The 12,603-nt window shown below is 39.0% G+C and overlaps 1 protein-coding gene and 1 long non-coding RNA gene across 4 annotated transcripts in view; one reads left to right on the top strand and one right to left on the bottom strand.

Annotated features, from left to right (window-relative positions):
- Window positions 1–12,603, bottom strand: part of CHN1 (chimerin 1) — a 91,067-nt gene that overhangs the window by 51,190 nt on the left and 27,274 nt on the right. Inside the window, exon 1 of one of the 3 annotated variants that reach the window (XM_035331098.1) lies at window positions 6,953–7,022. The exons of the other annotated variants lie outside the window; for them this stretch is intronic. The gene's annotated coding sequence lies outside the window, so the exon portion shown is untranslated. Of the gene's footprint in view, window positions 1–6,952; window positions 7,023–12,603 lie in introns of those variants that run through there. 3 annotated transcript variants of the gene reach the window in all.
- On the top strand, window positions 5,428–12,283 carry LOC118169646. The gene is made up of 3 exons (XR_004752213.1): window positions 5,428–5,439; window positions 7,983–7,991; window positions 11,940–12,283. It is a non-coding gene; the product is annotated as an uncharacterized LOC118169646 (long non-coding RNA).

Consider the following 12,603-nt stretch of genomic DNA (forward strand, 5'->3'; position numbering starts at 1 on the left):
TCAGTCCCTTCAGTCTTATTTAATATTATGGTTTAAATTTTTCCATTAGCAAGAATACTTCCTTATGTTTACCTTCTATAACATCACTGCAGCCTGGCTAATTATACATCACCGTGGAAACTAAGTAGAGCCAAGATTTGATATTTCAACTTCCCGATAGTCTCTTCCTAAAGGCAAGCATTAGAACCAGCTGTTTTTTGTTTAAGAAATAGAAAACAGGGCACAGATAATGTATATTCTCTTTTGGTTTAAAAAGGGGAACATTAGATGTTTTTCCAAGAAAGAGAGATAGACCTCTGACACGTCAAACAGTCTCATTGTGTCTATTGTCCATTTGTTTGCAAGCAGCAGGGCTACAGATAAAAGACTTTTCTTATTCCAAGTTGTCTGAAAAGCAATCACTCTGTCTAGTCCCCTTGGTTGCCAGTGGGGCAGAGTGGAAAACAACGTGGGAAAACGGATTAAATGGTAGAGCAAATGTGGGTAGTAATAAAGGACTGAGGAGCTGAATTAGGTATCATAGCATGAGAAAGACGGGCTTCAGGCTCTGCCACCTACTCTGTATGCAGCATTCATTGATCAGACAAAAGGAAGAAGTGAAGGACTGAGAGCCCATCCGCACTTTCTTACCATTTAAGAAGATGGATTTTACAGTCCAAATAAAGAGACGTACAGTAGCTATTCACATCTTTCACGGGCTATTTTATGATGAGGAGAGTATCTAGCCATAAAGACAAGGGCATTATTTAAAATGCAAAGCGGCTGTGAGACCACAGAGTTAACACCCCACAGGGCTACTCCTATCCTCATAAGCGGTGAGAATCTTCATACTTTGAGCTGGGAAATATTAAGTTCTGTACATGTGCCTGAAGGTCACTTGGCCTTCGTCTTCCCTTGGAGAAAAACTGTCTTAACACACTTTGAGGGCAGAAGGTAGAAATCTTGCTTAAAATTAGGTGTCAGAATTTCAGCTAGAACTTCTGAAAACTCTCACCCAATAAGACTAGAGTCTTGACACTCCACAAAAAGCTACAGAAATGTAAGCAATGTCGCAACCAGGAATGTCTCCTGGTCATGCTGTGTCCATGCAAAAGAAAACAAACAATCCCACAGATCCTCTTTTGGCCATTTTCCTCGTCAAAGAAGTACAAGTCTTGCAAGCTGCCAAAACCTAGACAGTTAACCCAGAAGGTCTCTGACTCCTGAGAGAAGCTCACTTTTAGTTTTATTTATTAATGATTTCTTATTAATTGGCATTATTTCTGAGGATGGCAGGACTTGCCATCTTCCCAGGGTACCTGCCTGAGGAACGGCACCTGCTCTGAAACCTGAAAGTCAGCAGTAGCTTGCAAGAGCACAAGATGTGTAAATGAAAGCAAATACGTTAAATCTTAAAAGTATTTTATAAAAAGTAGACACAAAAATTGTCTGATAAAACTGGGAAAAGTGGCAGAGTACTGCGGCCAGAGAGAATTTTCCTGTGCCATTTGGAAGTGCAGCATTTACTGACTGCCTTAAGTATGGCTTGATGAATATTAATTAGGTGTAAAGTTATCCCTAAAACCTCATCAGACCCATGGGCTGGGTGAATGTACGATAATTAAGTTTAACCTGGAAAAAAAATGTGGCATCCTTCAGAAAAAAAAATATCTCAGAGTTGGAACTGAAACGTGACAACCCCATGCTAATGTAGACACAACCTCCAACTCACTTAATCAGGTCAAAAAAATAAATCTGAGCTGGTGCTGCATCATTGACAATAGCCTCCCAGCAGCCTCTCTCAGCTGAGACTGAAGGCTGTTTCACTGCATCATTCCCCAGACTTCCTTGTCCAAAAGGGAAACAATATTGTACAAGGAGGATGCTGCAAATAGCAGGCAGGGACGACCAGAACAATGGCACCTTTGTGTAGATGATGAGCAGTGTCAGGGACAACACAAGTGAGAGACAACTGCTGAACGGCACCAGCTGCTGAGAACAATGAAGGCTGGAAAGATTATCAGCCCTTGGTACTGTAGTGGTGTGCTTTGTAAATAAATCTAAGAAAGTTAAGAGAAAAAAAAAATATTTTGTCTCAATGTCTTAACAGCTGATTTTAACCACCTCGAATTGTGAACAAAAGTCAGCTGATCAATAAATATGCAGTTAAGACCACTTAACACTTTGGATCACACCATGTTTCTGATGAGTGATAGATCATTTGAAAATAAGATCTGGTTTTGAAATGAGGCTCCTGTACGATACGTTCTTAGTACTGTGCTTGCATGCCCTGTTCCTTTTAAAATCGGTAAGAAGTCCCTGGGATTGCTGTGATGATTGGGTCAGAATCAATACCAATATTTTGGGTAATGTTTACTGCTTTTTCTACCTGATAAAACCTTGGAGCTTCCCGGGAAAAGAATCATTGTGGTTAATGATTAAGACACCTTTAAGCCTCTCTCTATATATGCATACATGGGAAAGCAGTAAGAGCCTAATATTTTCTCTTTAAAAGAAAGTATTGCTTTAGAAACCTGTTGACATGCGTGGAATAACCACCTTCTGGAAACGTTACTAGTGGGAATGTTAGTAACTTTCACGTCTTCACATTAAGCAGATAGTTTTGTTCCTTTAACAAAAAAATTGAAAAATGTTCTCTCCGAGTTAATTCTACAGCGTGACTCCACACTGCTGAGATCTTTTGTGTTCCTTTAAAGCAGAACTGGGTTTTAATTTTCCTAAGCTAAGCCATCACCTCTCTCTAGCGTCTGCTCAGTCAATTCCAAATGTGCATGCAAATTTTACGCATCCCAAGTATAACATTCTTACTCTAGGTTATTCCCATTTATTTTTTTGTTTTTTTTTTCTGGTAAATTTACAAGTAGAACAACATTGGGTCTGGAATGGAAATTTCACTGTAATCATTACAACCGAGAGAGAACTGCCACAACATAATGCTCGAACACGATCATTTTGGTTTCATTTACAACACTTTTTGCAATGAGGCTTAAGTTACTCATGAGCCCCTTAATTCTTTTTGCTTGTACAGATGCTGTCATACTAAAAGTAACTTGCTTTTAATTGATCTTGGTAAGACAATATTTTATTCAATATATCAAGAAAACATGAGTGCAAGACATCAAGTGAAAACCCAATGAAATGTCGTTATCATTAAATAGCTTTTCAAGTGCAATTAACTTACCGATACTTATGCCATTCTGTTACCCTCCATTATCTGCTAGGATGAATAAAATACTACACTTTTCTGGAGAGGGGAGTGGAGAAATATTGCTTTGTTATTGTTCCTACATTGTTTTGGTCTCTAAATATAAACGTTACAGGATATTATTCAAGAATTAAACGTTTATATTTACAAAAAGGGGGGGGGGGGTTATTTTTAAGTTCCCTTTAGATTAAAAATAACTACAGGAAGATTGCTTTTCCAGAGAGATTTTGTCAAATCTGATTTGTCTTAAACCACCGTTGATCCCAACCTTCAAAGGAGGCTTACTCAACTTACTTAAAGCTATTACACTATTTGCTACTTACTTAAAAGCTGTTTTCTCAGTGTGTTCTACCTCTGATCTTCTGGTAATCACTTTTTTTTTTTTAACAACACTGAGATTCACCAACTGCTTCCTAAACTGATTTTTCCTCAAAGCTACATTCCTTAACGATGAACAGGCATAAATATACAAAATGAAAAATTCACAAACATTTCTAAAAGGCAAAAAAGGTGAAGCTTTCTTATTGTCATGTGCAGCAATGCAACCTATAAAACAATGTTTGTATGTGTGGTAATACAAACGGTTCACCAACCTAACAAACTATTAATGGTATAGTCACTGAAACACAACTAAAAAAGCCATAGGTGACTCACTAGAAGCAACAAGTACAATTACTCCTAAGCTTAAAATCTCCCTTGAAGCTCTTCTGACACGTATGGCAACATCTGATGGCTCACAAGGCAAAAATCCTTTGTGGAGAAGACTTGTGAAGACTGGATTGTGCAGAAAATAAAAGGTGTTTAAGTCCTAAAATAGATTTTTTTCATCTACAGATTTCAGCGCCTGCTGCCTCCATTTTCCCAGACAGAAATGGAGCAGTTAAATGAATGGACCACAGTGACAGGTGGGTCACCAACATCACAGTGCAGCCTCCCTGGTTCCCACACGTGCAATAAATCGCTGTTAGACATGCCCAACCCATGGTGCACACGTACAGCTCCTGGTACCACCACATCCAAGTGGCAAAGAGACTTTGGTCAGAGCCAGGAACCAGTTCTCTGATTTGCCAGGGCACGCAGTGCACAGAGGGCATATGGGGCACGGACTGCGTATTGTGATTTGTAACGTGACATCTGCATGCAGTACACTGCACATACTGCAAAGAATTTAGGACATTACGTGCTTGACAGTTGTTCAAAGGAGTATAAATTGTCCTGCACAGTAGCTGTTAAAACAAAATGCTTTATACAAGGAAATCTTTTCAAATAAAGTTTCATTTTAATACACCAGACTCAAATCTGTAAACTTTTTATGGGAATGTATTCAATGTTGTGTTATTTTCAAACCAGCGTTGTGTTGTTAATGAAAGAAAATTAACTGTTCTACATGGGCAACTCCCCTTAATGTCTCTTGACCATGACTGCATAAATAAATGATAGAAGAATACTTTAATTACTATATTGCAGCATTTCCCCATCTATAAGTATTTAGTTCTCTTAGGGTGATGCCTGATCTGCCATTAAAATGCTTTGTGAACTAACAGTGGGGGAGAACAGATGATAAAAAGTCATTGTAAAATAATATTCTCACTAAACTTATGTATCATACCATGGATTTTTCATTTTAATAGGACTCAGTGAAACAGAATAATTTTAAAGATCCCTTCCAGCTGGTACCCTAACTGTTTTAAAATGTATGTAATACATACAAACAAATACTTGTGCGTCCCTAGTTTGTGTGTTTAGGTATTGCCTGAAATAACAGAAATTTCTGGGCCACTAGTAGATCAGACCAACAACTTTTCTATTATTACATTCTGGTTTTCCAGAATTTAATTTCATCCTTGGCACAAGTGCAGCAATAAGTGGGGCAGACCTCAATTTATTACTGAAACTGTTAGACTCCATTTACTCAAGTTATAAAGACAAAAAAAAAAAAAAGCTTGATGCTCTTCCTAGCACCTATGAAAACAGGACGAACTACACTAAACTCAGCAAAGTTACATCAAAGTATAAAAGAGGGAAAAGGAAGAGGAAAAGTGGGACAGATAATGTTTATTGCTGTCAGTTCTTTTGGTGTTTGAATAATTCATAAATGTTTTGATGAAAACAATTATGAGATTAAACGACACTATGAGACTATTGTGTGTTATTTTGAAAACCTATTTCTAAAGCATCCATAGTATCTACAGCTGGAGGACTTTTTATGTTTACTGATGAGGCACAGGAAAAACGTTGTTTCTCAAAGCACAAAGGTTTATAAATATGTATTTCAAAAGCACAGAAAAGAAGAGGCCAACCAAAGGACTAACTTGAAGATAGGCTTCTATCACTTTCTAAGAGGAGTAGAGCAAAAACGCACTCCAGTAGAACCTGTGGATGACAGAAAAGAAAGGCATCCTTTTGAAAGGGAAGGAATGGGGGAAAGGAGGATCGAGCAGTGTATGCTATGTACACATACACACAATTTAATTTTCAACCGATTGCATTATCATTTGACATTTTTGCTTCAAGTCTGATAGCACCTATAAGCTTCAGCCTGGGCTGACCCTAAGAATAGCACAGTACAATGCAGGGTCTTGCTCAGGAGCCCTGACTGAGGGTGGTCTGAGAGACGGGGCACAACTTTCCAGTTCTTTGTCTAGGCTATTTTTAAGAGATCCTAGGCTGAGGTACTCAACAAACCTGTGAGACAACACAGGAAAGAAAATACTCTCCCTAATGGAGAAGGAAGTAAAGCACGGAGAACGAAAAAGCTTTGAGCTAGGTCATATGTGAAGCCAAGAAGTGAACCCAGATCTGAGCTCCATGATGGTGCCTCACCACAAACCCAAGTGCCTTCGCTGTACACCAGGTTACAATAGATCTTCGTGGCTCAGCAGAAGCTACAGTCAGAGGTGAATGGCATGGCATAAAATGAACATGAGTTACATGCACTGAATGCAGACAGCTCTTGGACAAGCTACCAAAAAGCTCACACCGCTACCAAAGCAGAGAATATTCCTCTGAGAAGTACTGAACTTATACGAGCTGGAGAAAGTCTGCAGCAAGCTGAATTGCCAAAGATAAATTAGACACTCTAGCCAAAAGAAAACAGAGCTGACAACAACAACAGATGGGAAGAGGAGGGAAGGAGAACAGGAACACAGCAAGAAGACGTGAACCATAAGGAAAAAAGCATTCTAGTCTGTGGGAAGGCCTAGGTAGCCAGTTAATTACTCATTAAGGTTAGTAGCTATTTATTATTATTCTAAATACTTAAGCGAAGACATCTCGGTAGTGCCCAGCTGCACTTACATAAGACAGACAGCAGGCAGGACAGCTCTGTTATTTACTGGTAGCTGAACATTCCACTTTACTGACAAAGTAATAGAGTATATTATTCCGTACAAAATTTTATATAGAAAAATAAACTTCTTTTACATGGAGTATCATTTAAATAGAGGTCCAATTGTTTTATTTCAGAGCATAAAAGCGAGCTCCAAAATTTATCAGCATGCTCCTTTCCCTGGGGCAAGCTCTAGCTCATACGATGTTTCCAGCCAACAGGATGACAGCTTTAGTTTCAGCAAATTTAAGCCTTCATAAAAGAAATATTTGGCTCTTCACAAGGAAGAAAAAAAAAGCCCAGCATATCAGCTGGCATACCTGCTATGTTAGCCTATTAAAATAGCTTTAAGCATGAACCGTTTCCTCCATCTAAAAGAAGCTTTAGATACCTTAGTGGCCAATTTTTGAAACACTCACCTGAATTCTGTGCCTATGGAAGTGTGACGGCCTGAGCCTCCGGGAGAAAGAAGAGTCCTTCCCCGAGAGCTTCAGCTCGCCACAGAGGAAGAAGCACTCTTTCATCATTTCACACAGAATAAAGAAAACTGATTAAAACGGGCCAGACTGAAACAAGCATACCCCACAGATATGTTTGGTCAGGTTTTGGAGCAACTCTACTTAGCCCAGCTAAGCTTTAAGGTTTTGTGTGTGTGCACATGTGTGTATATACACACAGACACTTATGTGGACATGGTTTCCCATGTGTCTCAGCTGGGGACCAAGAAATTTTGTGTAAATATTCCAGAAAGGTTCCTAGAAACTGAATTCAGCCCTTGCTACTGCCAATCAAGGCCTGGTGCAGAGCTGTAAATTGGGTAAAAAACATACAGAGATAGAAGGATGTGCAAAGTTTAGTGCTGAAAAGGGTCTTTGTATTTTTTTTTTTCCTACCAAGTGACATGATGTCAGAATACTGTTACTAAGGTAAAGTGAAGGGATGCAGTCAGCTACTGTTTTGCTGGGTTCCCTCCGTCAGGCTACTTAGAGATCATCTCCTGATTCAGGATAAGGTATAACCAAATTTTGCTACATTGATAATTAAAAAAAAAAAAAAAGAAAAAAAAGTAATTCAGCTATTGGCAACAGAAGTTGTTTCAAACACTTCTCTTTCCCCAGTTTCTCTCCGGTGTCCCAGCCTGTACAGCTAGTCTTCCTAGCAGAATGCAGGCATGCAGTTTTGACCTCTAAAGTCAAGAAGCCTTTTGCAGATGTTGACTTTTAGATGGGTAAGTAATCCCAGGGCAATCAGTGCATATTCTGGAAGAGAACTACACACGTGTCCCAAAAGAGCCCACTGAAAATGGGCAGCATTCAGCTATCAAAGCAATTGTCCTCTGAAATTAAAAAGGTTCATTTGCAGCATTATACTCTAATAGCCTGCCAATTATGACTCCTTTTAAAATATTAGGGGCTAGTTTCTTAATGCAATTTCATAATTTAGGAAGAGAGGATATATGTATCATTTTTTTTGCACAATACATGCAGTTAGTTGACTAAAATAAGGATTACTAATTTTTCACATTTATTTTGCCTTAAGAATTCTCTCCTGGTGCCAGATAATCTTTAATGTGCCCTAGCCCCCAAACATAAAAAAAAAATAACCAAAAAAAAAAAATCATGACTCATAATCACGGCTAACATTATTACCTTTTTTTAATCCTGCTGCAGAACCTTATTTCAATTCATTCTCAGTATCACAACAATAGAATTTGCAGGAAGGGAAACCATGGTAACCAACTAAACGTGCTACAGCAGATATCTGCTCAAAAGAACATGCAGTACCATCACACTTCAACGCCTACCGCTAGTACAATCTCTACCCATTTCCTCTTTATCCTCATCCTAATTATTAAACAAGCTCTCAACCACAAAAGGCTACACTGCAAACCATGTCGTACTGTTACTGCCATTTGCTATACGTCCTAGCATTAAGCACTGTACTACTGTTTTGCCACATCTAAAAGCAGATCTAATACCTCCAGGAGTTAATTAGGAAATTTCAGTTTTCATCCATTTGGAACGTCTAATTAACAATAAAATGTATTTTATATGTTTTATAGTCACAGACATGTCCTGATATACATGGACACACGTGTATATCTAAATAATCTTACGATAGTCTTTTTTTTAAAGAAAACCTCAGGGATGCAAAAAAAAATCATTAGCATTCTCTGATTAATTAAATAGTAAACATTGGTGATCTCTGCTGTGCCTTTTTTTTTTTAATAAACTGCAAAAAAAATGCATTCATGATTACGTACATGCGTTAAAAATAGGGTGCCAATCTGATGCTCTCATTTGTGTTTATGTTTCATTCTATTTCATCCAGTGTCTCAACTGATACAATTTCACTGGCCTTCTTAGGCTCTGAGCATCACTTTTACCTGAAGGACAGCTTTGAATATTTAACCAAACTCACACATTAAAAAAAAAAAAATAATTTAAATCATCATTTTCTTTTTCCATAACAACATACTTCTACCTCCGTTACAAATTTTGAAAAATTTGTTTTCTGAAAACAAAACCTCTTTTGTTGCACATTTTGACTTAAAAGGTGCTCTACCTTAAAATCATGAAGCAAACTAATTGCACGATAATTGTCAAAAGTGGACAAAAATATCTCATCAGATGATCAAAATGCAGCTTCTTATGTAAAAGGAAAGCATATTTTATAGTAACTCACAGGCAACATAACCGAGAAGTTTTTTGGGGGTGAGAATCACTTGCTCTACCTTACTAAAGAAAAATAAATATTAAAAATCTGAATTTTGAACACAGTTAACCATTCCACAGCACTGCACTAAGAACATCTGAGCGATTTTTTTAAGCCTGTAAAAGCTATTATTTGTCCTGTCCTACATGAGATCATTTAACCTGTGCTAGGCTACGTCTGTAGCTATTGCAGCTCAGGAACGAGTCCTTTAGATTTACTAAAGTTAGCTCTATAAAAGCATCAGAGCCTAATGCTCCGTAGTGGTCCAAAAATCATCTGGAAAGGCTTAGAGAACAAAGAAAGAAAACTTCATAGTCCACTTCATCCTGAACAGGATGTGCAGTTCTGGTCCCCTCACCTCCAAAAGATCATCACGGAGGAAAGGCACACAGAAAGATGAGAGAGATGATGAGAGGTATGGAACACCCTCACTACAAAACCTGAACATATAGCCCAGGGCTCATTGACCTGTCAAGAGAAGAATAAGAGGGACGTGACTGGCATGGAAAAAGTAAATGGGGATCAATTGTTCACTGTTTCTCGTAATACAAAGACTAGAGCATCAAATTAAATTATGAGATGGAATCCACAAAAAAAAGGATGCTTTTCCCCAGCAAACATAGTTAAGGCATAGGACTTATGCTACAGTTGCAGACAGCAAAATCTGTGAGAGTTAATGCATTCAGAATGCCACTATACCAAAAAAAAAAACTATAATAATAATTAAAAAAAATCTCTCCATCAAGATCCTGAAAGAATAGCAAATCTAACAGTTCTGCTCAGAAGTCCCTGAACAGCAATATTCAGAGGCTGGGAGGGCACGGCACACCAGAGAACTACTGCTACAAATACATCTTGTTTGCATGCTTTTCTTCCAGCATCTGTTGTTAAAAGGAGAGTGGATACTGGAGTGGACTATGGACTGTATCCAGCCCGTGTATTCACAGTCAGAGAACTTGCTGATATAGCTACAAAGGTGTGTAACTGGGGATAAACTCTCTGCAAACAATTAACCAGATCTCTTCTCAGATCTGCTCTGTCTATGATGACTTAAGGTATCCTTTACAATAAGCTAAAAAGGTGAAATGCAGAAGAGCTGCGCTAGGAGCGGAATGGCACCTCAGAGAGCTTCATGCACCAACTGCGTTTGGATTCTGTGCTCTTTGGCTGTAGCTGAGCGCTGCAGCTTCACGTGATTGTCCAATCTGTTCCAGATTTCACAAAAACATGTTTTTATGTCTGCGAATTCTGTCTGCCTACAAAGGAGTTATGATTTGTGGCGTTAACAGCTTATTCGCTATCTTCTAGAAAGACTAAAGCTGTTTAACAAGTGGAAATCTTCAGTGCAGAGCAAAGACAAAGCCAAGTACTTCTGGAAGATGCCCACTCTAAGTACAGTCTAGAAGGGAGCAAGCAATGAGGATAGAGACAAAACAAGAAAGTGGGTGTTTTTCCCCTAAAATATAGCCCTCTAGGAGATGATCTTCTACAGTAATTTCAGAAGAAGATAAACAACCACTTTACAAAGATGAGCTAAGATTCATTAATCTCTATTAATCTGCAACACAGAGCACAATGCGCTCAAAAATACGTTTGGATAGTCATAATGAGGAGTTCTGCCTCTAAATCTTGGTGTAGCTTGCTTTGTAGCCAAGATTTTATTTGGTGTTTTTTCTAGCTTCCAATTAAACTCCTTCAGTAACTTTACCCACATAGCAGATACCTGATGTTGAAGTAGATTAGATACGATGTGTTACAAAATAAGTAAATCAATAGAACAACAAGCACCAAGTATTTTTGACAGTGTCAAAACCACACTCATTGGGAATATCGGTATATTCTGAGTATCTAATTCCAGGGAGAGGAAAAACAGAACCTCAGCAAAACTCTGCCATCAGCCAGAGGGAATGCAAACTCATGCCATACTTCCCAATAGAGAGAAAAAAGAAATCTCTCTACTGCCATTCACAGAGATCTTCCACATAAAATATGAAAACAAACAAAGGCCCTCACTCATAGATGTTAAAGGCCAACAGCAAGACAACAGAGCATTACTTGCTGTGAAATGGAAAGCAGCATTCTAGAACACAACCCCTAATATATGTGTAATCAAGCTCAAGTAATCTTGCCTGTGCTCAAATGTAGTGAAACGTCTACCGCGTGCTGCAGGTTCAGGTAGGTGTTTTGCCAGGTGCTGAACTTCTTCAGAGTAAGTAAATAACAACACCTTTGCTACCATTTAAAACCCTTTCCCGAACTGATCACCAACAGCTATCCATTCTCTATTATACTGGCTATAAAAACAGTTTATATGGCTTTCAGAAGGGTTTTCCCTTCTGAAGGAAAAAGATACCATGAAACCTAGAGAAGACCCATCTTTTGTCTTGCTGGACTGGAGGAGCATTTGTAAAACAAACTATGCTAGTGCATCCTGCAAGATGCTCAGCAGCTTCATCAGTCACAGCCCACAGCCCTGTGCCTTGTATCATCAGGAGCAAACAGCAGGAGTTGTCTCCAAGATCAAGGTTAAAATAACTGTTTTCTTTTTAGTTCTAAATGAATATTGTAAGAGCAGAAGTAGAGGTAGTATTAGACCCTAATAAGCAATACCAATTTATTCACATTACTAATGCAAATCGGTGTGAATGTCAATAATGTTTTTAGACACAGAATCATAGAGTCATAGAAAAGTAAGGTTGGAAAAGACCTTCAAGATCATCTGGTCCAACCATCCCCCTACTGCCAATGTCACCCACTAGACCACGTCCCTAAGCGCCAGGTCCCACCTTTCCTTGAAAGCCCTCAGGGACAGTAACCCAACCACTTCCCTGGGCAACCCGTTCCAATGCCTGCCCGCTCCTTCTGAGAAGAAATGTCTCCTAATTGTTTTAATTATTGAAGAGTAGTGCTCTTTGTTCAATTCTTCGTTTTAGTTGTTGAAGAGTAGGGTATGATGTTTCCATTTTTCCACTCACCGGGGACATCACCCAAATGCCAGGAATTTTCAGCTAGGATGGAGAGAGGCTTGGCAACTCCATCAGCCAGTTCCCTCCGCACCCTGCCATTCATGTCAGCAGGGCCCACAGACCTGTACCTGCTTAGATTCATCAGGTGGTCTCGAACCTGCTCTTCACTTACATTGGTGGGACTTTGATCCCCCAGCCTCAATCTATGGCTTCAGGGAATTGAAAGACTTGCAAAGCCTGTCTACCAGTGCAGATGGAGGTAAAGAAGTTGCTGAGTACCTCAGCCTTCTCCACGTCTGTCGTAGCCAATTACTCAGATACAGGAACTCACTCCTAGGATAAGAAATTAGCCACCCATGATCAAGGATAAGAAATTAGCCAACCATAAT

Source organism: Oxyura jamaicensis, chromosome 7 (genome assembly GCF_011077185.1).
Source record: "Oxyura jamaicensis isolate SHBP4307 breed ruddy duck chromosome 7, BPBGC_Ojam_1.0, whole genome shotgun sequence".
Taxonomy (NCBI): Eukaryota; Metazoa; Chordata; class Aves; order Anseriformes; family Anatidae; genus Oxyura; species Oxyura jamaicensis.